General features: G+C 46.7%; 1 protein-coding gene and 1 pseudogene across 1 annotated transcript in view; one reads left to right on the forward strand and one right to left on the reverse strand.

Annotated features, from left to right (window-relative positions):
* LOC149343865 (uncharacterized) overlaps nucleotides 1-19,051 on the reverse strand; it is a 93,833-nt gene that overhangs the window by 54,272 nt on the left and 20,510 nt on the right. Inside the window, exon 2 of the mRNA XM_089546091.1 lies at nucleotides 9,895-10,114. The gene's annotated coding sequence lies outside the window, so the exon portion shown is untranslated. The remainder of the gene's footprint in view (nucleotides 1-9,894; nucleotides 10,115-19,051) is intronic.
* LOC149343866 (legumain pseudogene) lies at nucleotides 3,775-5,214 on the forward strand (annotated as a pseudogene).

The raw sequence follows: 19,051 nt of genomic DNA on the forward strand, positions 1-19,051 counted from the left end.
CCACACGCCTCATGTCCACTGATACAAAATTGATAGCCCAGAAAAATACGCGGCGTGTACGTAATACCCGGCGCGTACGTGTACGTATATTAAGTTTCCACTTCAAGCCGGAGAAAAATAAGCATGTGGTACGGGACTGATTTCAACTCAGATACGTAATACAATATCTCTGAAAATATAGCAGTTGCAATGAAATTGATAGCCGCTGCGGTTCTCGCTTTTTCACGTGAACTGTAGAAGCATACAGATTCGATAGCGCAAGCTGTCTTCCGCTCAGAGTGATTACAGATCATGTGAGCGGTGGCTGACTGATCATGCCAGGCTTTCAACAGCTTTAATGATTAGGTCTGAGTGATACCCCCGCGAAAACACAATCCGAGGGCAGGAGTATTTCAGCACCGTTGCGAGTTCCCGATAACTTAGGAACGCTGTTGAGAACGCTGAATTGGCTATTGTCTCTCTTATCACCTTCCACCACCAATGTCACGAGGGGTTTTCGCAATTTCCAAATGAAACACTGCCACGTGATCGCACTCAACTATTTTCTATGGAGTACATTTGCACCTCGATCACATGATTGTCACTCCTCGCTTGCGTTGTGCATGGTTGTTTCCAAAAAGTGTCGATTCTTTCATTACAAGAACCGTCGTCGGGCCGACTCGAAAGCCTGAACGTCGCATGCAGATGGCAATGTTCTTGTGTAAAACTAATCATCGATGACGTAGCTTTTGCTCTAAGAGCAACTAGCGGTTACGTGGGGGGTGTGAACAACGAATTGCTGCCGATTAGAGCTGCGTGTTAACTTCCTAGCATCAACAATTTAAAAAAAAATGTTTTGTGTTGAAAGGAAAACATTTGATTCCAAGACACGGACCCGCAGCAGGCAACTTTCACGCCAGCGCAGACCTTAGCAATCCAGAATAGTAAACAGCCGCAGCACTGAAAGAGGTGCGCTGTGCCTCAGTGTGAACGGATAAATTAAGGGCTTCTAGAATTGTTGTGGGGCTTCCTACAGAAACCAACCCCCGCATATTAAAAGAAATTAGAACTTTCTGTAGTCGGGGTGTTCTAGCACGCAAATTCCTTTACAAATTCCTAAACTATCTCATTGTTAATTTAAAAAATGCCTGTCCTGGGTATTCCCCTGGGTGTAGAGTCCTGAGTATATATTCAGTAAAACAAAATTGTTCTGTAAAACACGAACTGTTATCTACAGGAACCTGGCTGTTTGCCTCCTCCAATTTGCGCAGCGATAACTGCATGCGCAGTTTTTATCACAGATTTTTTTCCCTCCCCGATTTATCAAAATTGTGATCTTTTTGAATTGTTCAATTTTTAAACTACAGCATCGTGCAATTTAAGATTTGTGAGCGGTGTGCTGCTCAAGATATTAATGGTGTTGGGCTGGATCCTGTGTCGGATGGAGGCGGTTACTAGGTGGCGTAAAGACAATACACCTGCGAAACTACGGCATTTATTTCTTGAAAAATGACACAAATTAAAAAGCTAAAAACAATTGGATACGCCTGAAAGAACGGTTGTGGCCGCACGCAGCGCACTTAACAGCCTCAAGCCGTAATAGCTGGGTCACCCGCGCACGACTGTCCGTGACGCGGGTGCCAGAGGTGACCACGGGAGGTTGTCAACGTGCCAGCTCGAACAGCCATTGTTCCGTTAAAACCTTCTTACCGCCAGACCTCAGCCCCTAAGCTCGCATCATATCCCGCATTGTTTACGTCAGCCGCACAAGGTACTTCCTTTTGTCATCAGACGGCTCAGACTCGCTTCCGGCTCCGCCCACGCATCGTCCGCCGCATGCAATGATTAGTCTCCCAAAGAAAGGCACCGCAATCATGGAGGAAAAAAAACTAAGGAGGGAGCATGACGTCACGCGGCCAGCGTTCGCAAGCCGAATGTTTTGAAGTCGTTTTCTCCCTCAGTTTTTCGCTCTCCGAGCCGGTCCTTTATGTTTTGATTCCGGTATGTATTAGTGCGCGCGTATGCGCGACCCGCGGCGCGGGCGTCTACAGCAAGGAAGTTGATCTACAATTAGTCTGCCGCGCTAATCGGCGCATGCGCGCGCGCAGCGGGGCTAGACTTTACCGCACGCTATCACGTGGTGCGATCACGGGGGGACACACTCTCTTTTTTTTTGCTATATCTGTACTTGTTAAGACGAGGCTTCAAGGTTGTCGCCGGACGCTCCCTCCTCAGTTTTTTTTCCTCCATGACCGCAATTTTCGGAAGGTAAAAGAAGCGCCAGAAAATCACGGTCGGTAGTTCCTCACGTCTTCGTCCCGTATCCAGACACGGTTGTCATAAATGGCTGTGAGACTTGCGCGCCTAGGAACAGCACGGGATAAAATTTTCCTGTTCCCGACATCTCCATAAGCTGCTCAAAACAGTCTTGCTATTCTCTGCTTTGGGTCATCGCACCAGTGGGATGATGTGAGTACCTTTATGTTTTGATTATGGCCGTTTCATAAGATCGCTGACGGCCGCAGTAAGTTCTAGGTAACCTTAGGCTTGTGAGGTAAACGAACCTAAGCAACAAATAGGCTATGAGGGACGTCCTAGTAGTCGTTTCCGAATTAATATCGATGGACTCAGTCAATTAACGTGCACCGACATTGCACAGCATAGGTGCGTTTTTTGTTTCGCCTCCATTTAAATGGGCTGTTCGTGGAACGGATCGGCGCTGCGACATAGGGATGAGCAGCTTCACGCGTCACTAACTATACTACTAGCCGCTATATTTTTACCGAGAAGTTTATTGGGGTTTTAACGTCCCAAAGCGACTCAGGCTATGAGAGACGAGTAGTGGAGGGCTCCGGAAATTTCGACCACCTGGGGTTCTTTAACATGCACTGACATCGCACAGCACACGGGCCTCTTTTTTTACCGAGAAGTATACGCTGCTCTAAGAAGGTTCTGGTGTGCGCTACTTAGTTCATACTTTCTACAAAAGAGATTAACACAGCGCAACGGAACGAGCAGAAGAAGACGAAATACGAACGGCGCCCGTCCTGTGTTTCGTGCTTCTTCTTCTTGTCCTCGTTCCGTTGCGCTGCTTTAATCTGTTTTGCAGGAAACATGCACTAATGTGACATATTTCTGTGCGCACTGACGCCATGCCCTTCCTGTGGTAGTGTCTAATTTGGAGATACGTACGCAGAACAGCTGTCCGCTGGGATCGCCGCCGTTTGATACAACAGAAACCATGCACAATTCTGAATACCGGGAAGTTATCATAAATACTTTGGGCACCTCCCAAAAGTGTATCACGACTTCTTTTTTATTGTGCACTACTTATGCTGTGTCTGAATGCACTGAGGGAAAATATAAGCAAATAGGAGCAGAGCAGTGACTAAACACTAAGAAAGTCATTCGTGTCACTTGATAGACAGTAGGGCAGAGAAAGTATTCGGTGAAGATGGTCCATTATTCACTTACAGTTATTAAATATCCCCAGAAAAAGACCGCAACGCAAGACCGATAGACCGACTGCTCAAAGATCAGGCCAAGGGAGGAAAAACTAATCTCTGCAGATATAAAAGGTCGTCTCTTTCCTCTTGCAAAACATCACGTTGCTGCACAGTTCACCTGCCCCTCAAGCACGGAGCACAGGTATAATGTTATCTCTGCTTATATCCGAAATACTATCGCTCCTGGCCAATGTCTGAATAAACACAATGTTGCTACACACGTCTGCTGCCAATCCTAACGCTCTATAGACAGTTCGAAGCCTGCGCTGGCATTTATAAACGCTGCACCCGAGGCTCCCTCTGTCAGTGCACACCAAGCATGGCGCCTTCCCGGTCGGTTCTCCTGCCCTTGTTTGCCTTCATTATAGTCGCAGCCGCCGCACCAGAGAAGGACAATGATTTTAAAAAAGGTAAAACCGCTGAACCAAAGATCTGGGCACTTCTTGTCGCAGGCTCAAATGGCTATGCCAACTACAGGCACCAAGCAGACATCTGTCACGCCTACCACGTGCTCCACAACCACGGTATCCCAGATGAGCGCATTGTGGTGATGATGTACGATGACATCGCAAACGACACCGCGAACCCTACACCTGGAGTGATTATCAACCACCCCGGCGGAAAAAATGTATACCCCGGAGTCCCCAAGGACTACACCGGAGACCTGGTAAGCCCCCAAAATTTCCTTGATATTCTGCAGGGCAAAAAGGTCAGCGGCGGCAGCGGCAAAGTGATCGCCAGCGGTCCCAACGACCACATCTTCGTCAACTTTGTAGACCATGGGGCGCCAGGTCTGCTCGCATTTCCCAACGACGAGTTGCATGCCCAACCATTCATAAATGTAATCAAGGAAATGCACGAAGAGAACAAGTTCGCCAAGATGGTCATCTACATAGACGCCTGCGAATCAGGCTCAATGTTCGACGGCCTGCTCCCGGAGAACGTGAACGTGTACGCCACGACGGCTGCGAATCCCCACGAGTCCTCCTACGCGTGCTACTGGGACGACAAGCGTTACACCTATTTGGGTGACTATTACAGTGTGAACTGGATGGAGGATTCTGACAAGGAGGACCTCCACAAAGAGACGCTCATCGACCAGTACAAGCTTGTGAACAAGGAGACCCCCCTAAGCCACGTCATGGAATACGGCGACTTGAACTTGGGGAAACTTCCACTGAGCGAATTTCAGGGCGATAAGGATGCCGTACCCATTGAGTACCCCCAGGCCCCACGTGACCCAGTCTCCAGCCGTGACGTCCCCCTCGCTATTCTCAGGAAGAAGCTGGAGAAGGCAACCGACAGCGCTACGAAGCACTCCCTGATGATTCAACTGCAGCGAGCCATCAGGAACAGATTGTTCCTTACCGAGAAAGTGAGTGAAATTGTCAGCTTTGTTTCTGATGGAAACTCCGACAGCGCCACCTCAGTTCTACGCAGCAAGCTTCCACTTCGGAACTTCGGCTGTTACGAGAAGGCTGTGAAACACTTCAACGAAAACTGCTTCCGACTTTCCAAAAATCCATATGCCCTCGAACACCTTCGGGTCCTTGTTAACATGTGCGAGTCAGGGTTCCGCATCACTCGCATCACCGAAGCCATGGACTTGGCGTGCACTCACCCTACAATAATTGATATTGTTTAAAACTGCTCGCTGGCTTCAGCGGTATACTGTCCCATGTTTTCTTTATCTCTTCAAAATAAATATATCTTTCCTTTGCGGAATAATTGTTCGCCTTTTTTTATCTGAAAGGACACACCAAAATTAGTTCGAAATTTTGTTAGTAACAGTTTTAGTTTGTTGGTGCGCAAGCATTAACGCAAATCCTAAACGCGTTATGGAAATAGCACCGTAAGAAAAATACCCGTTTTATCACTAGTCTGCATTTCTCAAGGGATGCATTTCTCAAGATTATCCAGTGACTCAAGCTTATTAAGTGATTGTATGATAATTCCTTTCCTTGTAGTGTCTGTCAGAGGCACGCAAATTTACATAACGCTATGAAGACAAACAGAAAACAGCGTGTAGCGGAACCAGTCATAAGAAACCATGTGTTCCTTGTGGTAGATACACAAAGGATGTTAAGGGAAGCAGCACCCAGGCTCTCGCCATGTGGAATGTTAAGTATACGAGGAGCCTAGGAAAATAAAAGAAGCCAAGATCGATGTCTTTGAGGAACGAAGATTAGATGAGTGCAGTGCCCCCACTGTACCACTTCCTAGTCAGTGCAGGTAGTTCTGGAGCCGACTAACCCAGCACAAGCGGACGTGTGCTGTTCTGCAGTCAGAACTGCGCCCTGATGACCTCATCTGACACGCGGCTATTGAGAATGTCCAAAAGATAGTGGAGGTCGCGGTCAATGTTTTGGTTTTCATTCATTCATTCATTCATTCATTCATTCATTCATTCATTCATTCATTCATTCATTCATTCATTCATTCATTCATTCATTCATTTTTATTTACACCAAAAAGATGTGGGTGGGCACCGGGAAAAAGCGAAAAAATTTCGCTTGAAATGCGCCGGCGCCCCCCTGTACATGGCATACAGCGAAAAAGCACACAAAGTAATCACATATCAATTCATACTCTGTTAGTTTGTAGATGAAAAAACTATTAAGAAAACAAAAACAAAAATATACACATGGTACAGATCACTCTTCCACAATTCGTTTACATTCACAAGTTATAAGAGGAACCTGGTTTTGATGGAACGCAAGCTGCATTTTTCCAATTGTGTGTTGCTGGTGCAAAAGGTATTTAGAAGTCAAGGCATAGTAGAACGCAACGTCTGGCAACCAAATTGAGTTCTAGAACTTGGAACGTGCCAGAATTCTTGGTGCCGAAGTGTGTAAGTTGGTATATTGGCCTTAAGATCAGCTAGCTGCAGAAACACGTGCTGGTTATTATTGACACATTTCTTGTACTTAACACATAAACAGTAGTCATATAAATTATGTGCAGGAACAATATTGTAACGTTTAAATAGTCCTTTAGTATGAGAATAATAGTTTATGTTTGGAATATAACGGATTGACCTTTTTTGCAAAAGGTATACTCTGCTAACATTCTTCTGAGTAGAATTTCCCCATACCAAAAAACAGTAATTAAGATAAGAAAGAAACAAAGCGTTATAGATCAAAATCTTAACAGAAATGGGAAGAAAATAGCGAAACCTAGCGAGTATCCTGGCACTTTTTGAAAGTTATACTTCAACATGTTCAAAGTGGGCATCCCATGACATGTTTGCGTTAAAGTAAACACCTAAAGTTTTTATTGTGTCAACAAATGTTATTCGGCAATTTCCATTCATAGTTTGTTGGCATCACACGTTGCCGTGGATGAAAACAGACAGCTTTTGTTTTTGAGGTATTAATAAGCAGTGAGTTTAGTTCACTCCATTTATTTAATGCTAACAGGGTGTCATTAACTGTGTGCACCAAAGACTGCATGTCACTACCTTGAAATAATAACGTAGTATCGTCTGCATAGATAACATATTTAGGGTCATTGCTTATGGAAGTAATGCCATTAATATACAAAATGAAAAGCAGAGGCCCCAGAATACTTCCTTGGGGTACACCTGTAGAAATATCCTCCAAGGAGGATGTAGCGTTTCCAATGCTAACGCACTGGACACGATGCTGCAGATAGGTCTTAAGCAGAAGTAAGGATGTCCCACGAACTCCGTACAATTCCAGCTTTTTAAACAGAGTTTTGTGATCGAGGCGGTCAAAAGCCTTTGAAAAATCAACGTAAATCCGTATGCAAAATAGCTTAAGTTCAAAGGCTTTGAGAATAATATCCTTCTGCGTCAGCAGGGCCGTTTCAGTGGACTTGCCGTGGAGGAATCCATGCTGTGACGGGCTGATAACATGAAACTTCTGACAAAAATTCGATACTCTTTTATAAATTATTTTTTCCAGACCTTTCGAAAAAATGGGCAAAATAGAAATGGGCGTGTAATTTCGTAAATCATTTCTGTCGCCACTTTTAAATAAAACTATAACTTTGGAAACTTGCATCAGCTTAGGGAAGCAACCCGTTGATAACGCAAGGTTGTAGATATGAGCAAGCAGCGGGGCAATGACATCGAGCACATATTTTAGCGGTTCTATTTGATTGTCATCGATATCCCGTGCTTTGGTATTGTTTAAAGATGGATATATATCACGCACTTCAAATTCATCGGTAGGTTCTAAATATATGGCGTGACTACTTCTCTTAATGTCGCATGCTGTGGTTAAGGCGTGCTGCGCCTGACTGGCAACGTCCTTAAAGAATTTGTTGAATTTTTCAGCCAAGTCTCTACCATGTATATGACGGCCTTTCAGAATAAGATCATTAACGCCCAAAGACGCTTGTGAACGATTCAACAATCCGTTAAGTTTCCTCCAAACATCAGCCGTTCCCTTGCAGCAATGACTACTAAACTCGTTATGTAGATACTTACTTTTCTCACTCCTCAAAAATGAGTTTAACTTATTGCGGTACTGCTTGTATTTAGTCAGGTCTGCAATCGACTTGGTTTTCAAAAATTTTTTGTATAGTGTGACTTTATGCTGTATTCGTTTCAGAGATTCGTGGCTGATCCATGGCTTACGGCCTTTAGTGCACTTTTTGTTTAAGCGTTCTTTAGGAAAATTCTCATGGTAAATGCGCTTGAATATACAAATAAACACTTCGTAGGCAGCATCAGCAGAATCGCAGCGTTTAACTGCATTCCACTGTTCGTTCATGATGCTACTATGAAAGGCATCCAAGTTTCTCGGTGTGATGTTCTGATATGACGTTTCTATGCTCTGACGCTTTGGTTTGACAGCAGCTTTCGAAAGAAAAAATATGGGAAAATGATCACTTATGTCTGAGCACAGCGCGCCTGATAACGCATCATCTGTATCTGTATTAGTGATAAAGATATCAATGAGCGTTGCTGCGTACGCAGTAACCCTAGTGGGCGTGTCTGCGATAACGGTATGGCCATTTGATACTACATTAGACAAGAGCAATGCTTTCTCGGAGCTAGCTTTCAACAGATCAATGTTAATATCGCCTCCGAGTAGTAACTTGCATCTTGCCTCATTGACATGGTTCAAGAGACTGTCAAGGTGAGCAATAAAAGAGTTCAGACTGCCATCAGGCGGACGGTACATCACACAGAAAATGTAATTGCCAGATATTAAAGATAGACATTCAAAGTCCTGAGAAATAACAGAAAATTCCGGAAGAATTTTACACTCTATTTCATTCTTTGCTAAAATTGCAACGCCTCCCCCATGTCGATTTGATCTGTTTAAAAAGAAGCTGCGGTAGCCTTGACGCTTATAGATTTCCGTGCCAGACGTGTACCATGTTTCTGTCAGCGTTATTAAATCAAATTCGAAGTCGAACTCGTCCAACAGTACTGGCAGAGCATCATCTTTGTGTCTGGCAGAACGTATGTTTAAGTGAAAACAACTAAGACTAAAATTTCTACAAGACTTGACTTTGTCATTGACGTCACTCGGAGAAACGGCCATTATTAGTGTGAAAGGAGTACCAGCAAATGAAAAGACGCTTTTTACGTCATCTTCTCAATATCGTGAACGGTACGAATGTAGAGTACAGATGATGTGTCTGTTTTCTTGGCCAGTATTTTTTCACCGCTCGTCCAGACGTAACTCCAGTTTGCGGATTTCTTTTTCGCAACCGCAGCTCCGAGCAACTGTTTCACAGCAGGGCACAGGTGCTCATTCACGAACACAGGCTTCTTAGGCGTGACACCAAAGTCTTCCGTTGATATACGCGTTTTCTTTGCTTTCTGGAGCACCTCGTCACGTCTTGAGCTGCTCTTAAATTGAACAACTATGTTAGATGGCTCGTTTTTGTTTTTCGTAGGAACCCGATGACATACTTCGATGTCGCCTTCAGTAATGGGCGTGCTCAGTAGTTCCCCAACTCGCTCGAGGGTTTTAGGAAGGTTTTCACTCTTCAGCTGAGGCATTCCCTTGATTTCTAGGTTGCACCTGCGTGAATACTGCTCTCCAGCTGTAATTCTCTGCTCAAACTGGCAACCTTGTTGTCTCAGAAGATCACACTCCTCAGTAAGCTTTTCATTGGCTTCCCTTAAAGCTTGGTTTTCTCTTTCCTGCTGAGCTTGTTTGTTTTTCGTTTCTTCGAGCTCCTCATTAAAGAAATCTATACTTTTTTGAAATACTCTGATTTCCTTGCGAAATTCACGTTCCATATTAGCTTTAAGGTCCCGGATTTCCTTTCTAAGCTCCTCGGCTGTATCAGACATTATTAGCGCTTGCACACAAGTGAAAAGAAGGTTTACAACAAGCAAACAAACAGTGGTATGGCAGCAGCAGAGGCAGCGATAAGAATGATTTGTCTAAAAACGGCAAATTACAAAGTAAAGGAACCTAACCTGTAACAGCACAGAGCGAGCTTATAGCGTCTTGCTTCCGCTGCCTTCGCTGCTGCCAAATGACGATCCACTGGATGAGCCGCTGCTTTTGTAGGCGTCCAAAAACTGGCTTCCCTCTGGCGGGCGTGACGTCCTGGCGGGATGTCGAGGGCTTGGTGCTTAGTCACCGCTGCCTGGCTTTTCCCTCGGTCCTCGTTGGTTGGTATCAGTGGCTGGTATCCTGTAACAGCACAGAGCAAGCTTATAGCGTCTTGCTTTCGCTGCCTTCGCTGCTGCCAAAATCCATTGTTCTGCCATTGTTCTTTCATTGTTTTTGTATTTTGTTTTTGCATTGTTTATGAAGTTTTCACGAATAAACTTCTTTATTTCTGTGGGAGGGTTGGGGGAACGGCGTAGGCCATCCGGTTGGGTACAGCTGCGCTGTGGCCTCAGCACTTTTCACACGCGCGCACCGCATTTGCTGGTACCAATCGGGGTGAAGGGACGGAAGAAAATATAATGAATGAAGAACTCGCAAAAAGTGGCTCGCCCAACCTATTTGTCAATGCTGAGCAACGCCGTTCTTCGAAAACTCCCAATGCAGTGAAGGAACAGCGGATGCGGGCGGCCGTTCCATACACAGTTGATGTAAGTAAATGCTGGAAAGAATCCTTAACGACTACAAACTTCAGATATGCCACATTCCTACAAGCAAGCTTAGGCAGCAACATGTGAACATCAAAAATAAGTTAGAACACTCAAGATGGATACCCTTGGGTAGCTTACACAATGCCTTGTCAAAACTGTGACGCAGCCTACACCGGCGAATCAAGGAACTATAGCAGGCGGCTAAAGGAGCATCAAAACAATGCTGTTCTGATGCTCGGCGGCTCCACCGCGCTGTGGCGTCACAACGTAGAACACGAATTTGCCTGGGACAAAACCACAATCATTGCCACTGAGAAATTATTACCACTGCGCCTATTCCTAGCGTCATTTCAGATCCGGTCAACATCGCACACGCTTAATCGGACACATAGGCCCTTCCACGAACACACTCGTGCTCATTACGGCGACCATCGGACGTATAAATACGGTCGACCCGTGTTTTCATTTCATGCGTCAACAGGTTCCGAAACGTCGTTTTTCTTTGCGCAATTTTCTTCGTTTTGGCGAGGGTTAGTTCTTACAGTCATAATATTTCCTCTCCTGAACCATCATGTAGTATTCCTTACAAAGTTAAACAAATTCTCCATTGCTTAATTTCCTACTATGTATTATGCAATTTTTTAATATCTACTTGATGGCAACTACGCTTCCTTCAGATGAGATGAGACTTTGCTTTGTAAAAAAGTTATATTCTTAGATTTTGCTTTCATCTGATAGAGAATTTCTTTACCTGTAAGAAAATATGTTGCACTTGAGTATTCGCGTTTTAAAAATATTTTATGTCCTTTTTATTCGTCAAGTCAACCAGAAAAGCGAGTACACCTCAGCGTTGTTGTTGTTGTTGTTGTTGTCCTCTAGAACAACAACAGCGTGGTCTCTTCGTTTCGTGTACTTGCAATAAGTCAATGCTCATGAGCTTTTGATCCGGCACCCAGGTTTTGGTATCGGTTTCCAATTGGGCCGGAAATTTCGACCACCTGGGGTTCTTTAACGTGCACTGACATCGCACAGTACACCAATTGGTTTCCAATTGGGCCTTGTTCGCAATACATTTTTCAGCCGCTAAGGCTCCTCTTGTAGCCCTTCTGTGAAGGAAAGTTTCGATGAAAAAAATGGTTTTCAGAGACTTTACTGGCGTTTTTCTCAATTGGGCCTTGTTCGCAATACATTTTTCAGCCGCTAAGGCTCCTCTTGTAGCCCTTCTGTGAAGGAAAGTTTCGATGAAAAAAATGATTTTCAGAGACTTTACTGGCGTTTTTCTCAAAACAACATTTTTGAATGTTTGTGTACCTCTTTCTCTATGAGTGGAGGGCAGAAGCAAACAAAATATTTCACATAGGTTAATAAATGAAACTTTCATAACTGGAAATAGAAGAGATAGCGTGAGGGCATTTTTATTTTTCTTACAAAAAAACCATACATATATGGCAATTTTATTGCATCGACAAAAATAAAAAAAACTACATAAAATGTTTGCCGCATTCGAATCGGAGCAAAAGTACGGATTTGTGCTACGTAGAAGACGACGGTGGGGAGGCAGCGCCGCGGGACGGAGCAGATTGAGGTCGAAGAAGACGACGCTCTCCAATTCGCAGCGCCGCCGCCGTGGCTCAGTTATTATGGTGCTCGGCTGCTGACCCGAAAGACGCGGGTTCGATCCCGGGCGCGGCGGTTGAATTTCTTTGGAGGAGAAACTCTTGAGGCCTGTGTACTGTGCGATGTCAGTGCACGTTAAAGAACCCCAGGTGGTCGAAATTTCCGGAGCCCTCCACTACGGCGTCTCTCATAGCCTTAGTCGCTTTGGGACGTTAAACCCCATAAACCAAACCTAACCCAAACCAATTTGCAGCGGGAGAGTGTGGTGCAGCTCAACACGAGGCGTGTTGGCAGCGGCGATAGCCTAGTGCCGAAAAGAAAAGTCTAAGCACGCTTACGCCACAGAACAGCAGGCCACCATACCCACCCCTGTATGACCGCACCTTCCGAAACATCAAAAGTCTGGGAGGCAAACACATGCACCCAGATACGGGAGCCAGCTAGGCGGCTCTTGCAGGGCAGCATATACTCCCCGCACAAAAGCGCATTGTTCAGGAAAAAAAGATTTCGACGAGCGTGGTGATTCGGCGTGGTGGTCCATCATGCGGCTCTTGCAGAGACTTAATAGTCCCAGCAATACAAATAGATGATGTGGCACAACACAGTTTTTACATGCAATAAAAAAAATGCGGCGATTGCCTAGGGGTCGCTCTGAGCGGCCCTTAAAGGAGATCTGTTCGCGTAGCAGCGGGGTTTTGCACCTAGTCATTGGTATTGATTCAGTTTTTCTTCATGGCTTTACCTCTAACTCAGCTGAATGTCAAATTTCCTCGGTCCGCGGCTTAAGCCCGAGGTACCGCAGTGAAGCTTTCGCTTCAAAAAGTAACAAACTTAAAGCGCATAAATAAGTTTAGTTCCAGTTGTGGAAAGTGTCGGTTGATACTTTCGTACGAAAGTGCACCACTGCGGCGGGTAGATGTTAAGAAAGACGTACATTTGTGAAAAAAATAAAATAAAAACAAAAATAGAAGTTATAAACAAAACTTCAAACTTAACTTGTTTTGAGCTCGAACGCAAGATTCCTTCCTTTAAGACTCCTTCAAATTTTATAGGCATAGCTTTTATTACAGCTGCTCTACAGCCAACTTGTGAAACTACTTTTCATAGTCTCACACCTCCTTAAAGCTTCCGAAGCATCTGAACCGGTTCTCGGTGGCTACTATAGAGGCCAAAGCCTTTAATGCCTCATCCTTGTCGACAGAAGGCTGTCATCAGAAGCTTGTCAGCAGAGGTGTCACGCTTTCTACGGGTGTCCACCGAGATATGTGAGACAGTTACTGCGTAATTTCCTTTCCTCAAATAGATTTTCTTGGTACGGCAAAACAGCGCTGACGCACGGGACGGAAGAAGATGAGACTGACACAAGTGCTGAATCAGTCCCGTCCGTCAGCGCTGTTTTGCCGTACCAGTGAACATGAACCAGCCATTCCGACTCAGCCCTCTCCTTAGATTTTCTTCATTACGGCCCCTCTTTTTCTTCATGCTTTAACTCCCACTTGCTGCCTTCCTCTACAAATGGATGACGGGTGTCCATCGAGATATGTGAGACAGTTACTGCGTAATTTCATTTCCTCAAATACAATTTTCATTTTCTTCATTACGGCCCCTCTTTCGATTTCTTCTTGCACTCCCACTTCCTCCCTTCCTTTACGGTGCGGTTCAGGTGCCCACTGAGAAGACAGAGAATTACTGCGCCATTTCCTTGCCGAAAAAACGCGTCGCGTTCAAAGGGTAAGCCATCGCGCCGAACTGGTGGTGGCGTTCCGTGGACTCCTTGGCAGCGCTACAGCACGCTTAGTCTATAGTAATTAATTATGTGTGATGTCATACACTGGTGACGTCACCAGTGCCACAAAGGCAGTCAAAGTGGTGCTGCAAACGCTTCCGCATCGATGCACTTTAGACAGTCAAACTTCGCCCTGAATTTTTTATTGTGTGGCCCCTTCTACTAGCATTTATTTATTTATTTATTTATTTATTTCGCATGCCCTTAATCGCCGAAGCATTCTAGAGGGGAGTGCGTTACAAAAAGCAAAAACAGAACATGACAGCGGCCGGTATGTAGTACCAAATACGAAATATTGTCACGTAGTGGTGACTGCAGTCCGGCGAACAGGAACATACCGAGAATGTCTTCGAAACGAAACTCTTTATTCGGGCTGACTTGCGCCCGCAAATAACTGAATCACTCGGCGGCGACGTAGCTACAAGCGTGCTCGGCGGTCGTCGAACAGAATGCCCTCCGCTGTCGGCCGTGCTCTTTTTAAAGCCGATAGCGAATCTTCGAGATAAAGCTTTAGAAGTTACTAGAACATTCTGGCACAAACTAGAGCCGGTTCCGTCCGGATGCGATCCATCGAGATAATTCTAGGCGCGTCTTGCGTCACAAACGAAGCGATAAAGCGGCGTGCCGGCAGCTTTGAAGCATGAACAAATAAACACAACAAACAAACGCTGCAAAGACTCGCGGCAATATATCATATAGCGTGAAAGGTTAAAAAGCGAGAAAACGAATATAATTGCACTAGAAAAGTAAATAGAAACGCAAAACTAATCATAAATAACAATAACAAGAAAACAAGGAAAGGAAAAAAGGCATTAATAAGCTCTTAGGTGAGATTACAAAAATTATTGGAAATGTATGCCTGAAAAGTGTGTAATCTGATATAGATGCGATCTCTGCGGGAAGGTGGTTCCAGTCATTAGATGTGTTTGGCAAGAATGAATGAATGAAGATTGAATGAAAGCTCGACAAATCTGAAAATACAAAACACCTGACTGCCCTTATGCACTAGCATATTGCAGCAACTGCCGCTGTCTTTTGAAGAAACGAAAGTGCCCGCTCACCTTTTTGCAAGTGAGCGTGTGTCGCTCATTTCATCGTGCTGCGCAATTGTACAAATAAAGGAAACGGAGGCTATCTAGAGCTAAGCGACAACGATTGTTTCCCTTCCGTTTCCTGTTTCGACGTTGCAATGGCCCAATAAAACGTGTATTAAATTAAATTAAATCGGTTTGTGGGGAAAGGAAATGGCGCAGTATCTGTCTCGCATATCTCGGCGGACACCTGAACCGCGCCGTAAGGGAAGGGAGGAAGGTAGGAGTGAAAGAAGAAAGAGAGAAAGAGGTGGCGTAGTGGAGGTCTCCGGATTAATTTCGACCACCTGGGGATCATTAACGTGCACTGACATCGCACAGAAAACGTGTGTCTTAATTGTCTTTCGGTGGCCTGCCCCCGATTTATCTCAGATCACGGTTCCCTTTCCATGTCCCGGACTGGTTTGTAGAAATCTATCAAGACTATGCGCTCAGAGGAGTCGCCCGCTAGGTCAGAGACAGTGAGCGCACGCACTTTGTTCAAACGCGCTTGGGAGCGTTAGAATACGGGGTAGCGCAAAAGCGCAATTACGTCGTTTCTTTCGTATATAGCGGACATTCTTTAAGTGGCAAGAAAAAAGGTTTGGTTTATTGGGGTTTAGCGTCCCAAGGCGACTCAGGCTATGAGGGACGGTGTAATGAAGGGCTCCGGAAATTTCGACCACCTGGGGTTCTTTGACGTGCACTGACATCGCACAGCACACGGGCCTCTAAAATTTTGTCTGCATCGAAATTCGGCCGCGCGGCAGGCATCGAACACGCGTCTTTCGGGTGAGCAGCCGAGCGCAACAGTGAGCCACCGCGGCGGGTCAGAAAGGACCACGTAGGATATTTACGTCGCTACAAGGGTCTAAATCAGGTGTTCCTCAACCCCCTCGGCGTGTAAAAAATTAAGGGTATCAGTAAATTTCACAGGTTCTCTATCTTCCGTCCTCGCACCAGGGGTGCCCCGCCAGAGACGGTTGGTTTAACTCGAAGACTGAAACTTTATCTTCGCACCAGGGGTGCCCCGTCAGAGACGGTCTTGTGAGGAGTTGAGACGCAGAGGTAAGGCGAATACTTGAAGTTTATGTACAGCTATTTACATTGCATACAAGTTCAGGCGCTAGAGACAAATTAAACAGCAAAGAGATACACAACAACAAAAAGATGGAACTGGCTAATACTAGAGAAGGCTCCTACCCGGCATAGCCGAAGATGCATAGCATCTGACCTTAGCGCAGAACCTCGCTTCCGGCTCCGGGACCCGGTTTTAAAGCCCTAAACGCCCGGCCCACTTTGGGTAGCTTCCAATCATGCTACACTGCTCACATGATTGGTACACCGAGAGCATGACCAGCCCTCCAGCTTCAGTAGGGAAAAACGCCCTTACCATTGCAAAATAAAAGTAAAAACAAACACAAATACACGTTCGTGCCAGCACGTACGCGAATCGGTACCGCGGGGCGGGGGGACACCCGTATTTCACGGCGCATTCGCGAGCGGCCGCGTTCCCAGAAAGGAGACGCTTCGCTTTGAGCGCCCCAGCCGCGTTCCGATGACCCCGCGTACACTACCGATCCCTTACACGCCCTTCCCAAGATTCTACAAAGGGCCCAAATGGCACTCCTAGAATTACAAACAAAAGGGATCGGTGTCTGACACGAAACCACCCTTCGGGTGGATTCAAATGCGCGTTTCACCCCTTTAAATCCAGCGCATTGACCGAAGTCCAAGCTGTCGCGCTGCGACCAGTTGCACCAACAAAACCAAAAGCAAAATGCACACGGGCACCAACACAACATAAGCAAATTGCACAAATATACACGGTGGCATGCTCGCTGTGCGCCGTAAAACGGAGTACAAGTTGATAGGCTGTACCCAGTTCACCTGCGTGCACACCGTCGTCCTGCTCGCGAATGAGCACACATAGACACAGACACTCGCGACTGGAGCGTTCACAGCACTCGCCCAATGTCCACGTGAGCCTCCTTAGTCGCACCCAGTGTCCCTGTGTGCATTCGAGCCACCATGTGTTGTCAGTCAACACAATTAACGCCTAAACGGTAACTCACTCTTTAGGCTGGCGTCACAACGGGGCGTGAACTGAAAAGATGGTGCCCTCCAGGATCAAAAACGTCCTGGTCATCGATAGGTGAAAATCTCTGACCATGCGACGCACTTGAGAGCACTGTCTCTCCGGCGCGCCAGTACGACACGCGTGCTGCGTAAAGAGCATAGCCCCTGGCCCGTCCAAATATACCAGTACGGTCAGTCTTGCTACACTTGATATGCCGACCTCTAGCACGGAACATACTGTTCCTCGCGTCGACTTTCAGCGTGAAAGCCATGCAACTGCCTCTCTCTACTTTGCCTCTCTTCGAGCCATTTGCCCTGTTCCTGCTCGGGCAAACACTGACGTTGCCGTTGCCTGCTTGATAGGCACTTGCCGGCTTCGTGGCATCGTTTAGCACCGAGGCTACATGAGCTCCCTCGCAGTCACTCGACCCGAATTTTCCTTGTGGCAAGTCGCCACGCATTTCATTTTCCTCGAAGGATCTGGTCGGACGCCCGTCGGGTGCGTTCGACAATTGCGCGGCGCTCCGCCCGGGAGACGCAACAGGCCCACCTCCGTTCTCTTGCTCGGATGGAACGCTCCTGCCATCACTAACGCTACGAGGCACTTCCTGCCACCTGCCCGACACCGTCTGCCGTTGCGGCAACGTTAGACTTCCTCCAGACACTAGCTCCGTGTCGGAGGTCACACTCTCATGCATAGAGCCTGCAGGAATTATATCGCTGCCCTGATTGCTATCGGACAGCTTGGTCTCGATTGCCCCCGGAACATCGGAATTTGGTTGTTCCTTTTCGCTGCTAGCCACTCGCGATGGCGGAGGAGCTGTCACATTTGCGCGCCCTTCAGGGATCTTATTTTCACTTCCTGCGCTTTTCGTCGCCTTTCCAAGCGAAGAGGCGTTCTTGCATATCGGCTGCTTGTTTACAGCCGCCTGGCTGCTGCTTCCTTCACCTGTGCTTGACGAGCACAAGCCTCCGCCTTCCAGCGCAGGCTGTCTGCACTCGGAGCAGTTCCCCTTGGCTGGTTGACTAGCCCTCCTAGACTCCTTGAGCTCAGCGAGCTCCAGCCCTAGCTGCTGGCGCTTTCTAATACCTCCAAGACGCACTTAACATTCTGAGGTTTTTCTTCGCACAGCGGCGCCTTTCCTCCATTCAGTTTTGCAAGCTCAGCCTGAAAATAAGCTAAGCCCGCCTTCGCCAATTCCACTCGGTACCTCAGATCGAGTGAGGGCCGGCATGGATAACTCTCCATACCGCCGTCTGTAACCCTCAACCGTCCTACCGGCTCGAACACATGCACAGGGACGTGAACAATGCGACGAAGGAAACTCACAGTTTCGATGCGTCGATCCGCATTGCCATCTCCTTGGCGTCGGAGTCCACCGCCACTTTCAGCGCACGCTGCGATGAGCTGTCGCACGCCGCTGGTCCTGTGCCCGCTGTCGTCACTTGCTGCGACCCGCCGGTGATCGTCGAGTTCTCGATGCGCTGCTTTCCTTGACCGGACGCAGTCTCGCGTCGCTGGACTACTGCCGTGGTCCTTGCCGCTGTCCCTCCCTGCAGGTCCGTTCTCGAACGCTGACCTGTTGCCTTGTCGTCGCCTTTTTTCCTGCCTTCAGTCTTCTTCCTGCGCCGTCTTCTAATGGCCGCAGGATCCTGTCGACTGCACCAGTAAAGTTAAGGTTCTCTATCTTCCTTGCACCAGGGGTGCCCCGCCTGAGACGGTTGGTTTAACTCGAAGACTGAAACGTTATCTTCGCACCAGGGGTGCCCCGTCAGAGACGGTCTTGTGAGGAGTTGAGATGCAGAGGTAAGGCGAATACTTAAAGTTTATGTACAGCTATTTACATTGCATACAAGTTCAGGCACTAGAGACAAATTAAACAGCAAAGAGATACACAACAACAAAAAGGTGGAACTGGCTAATAGTAGAGGAGGCCCCTACTCGGCATAGCCGAAGATGCATAGCATCTGACCTTAG

Source organism: Amblyomma mixtum, chromosome 5 (assembly GCF_055824585.1).
Source record: "Amblyomma mixtum isolate Tamu chromosome 5, ASM5582458v1, whole genome shotgun sequence".
Classification (NCBI taxonomy): Eukaryota; Metazoa; Arthropoda; class Arachnida; order Ixodida; family Ixodidae; genus Amblyomma; species Amblyomma mixtum.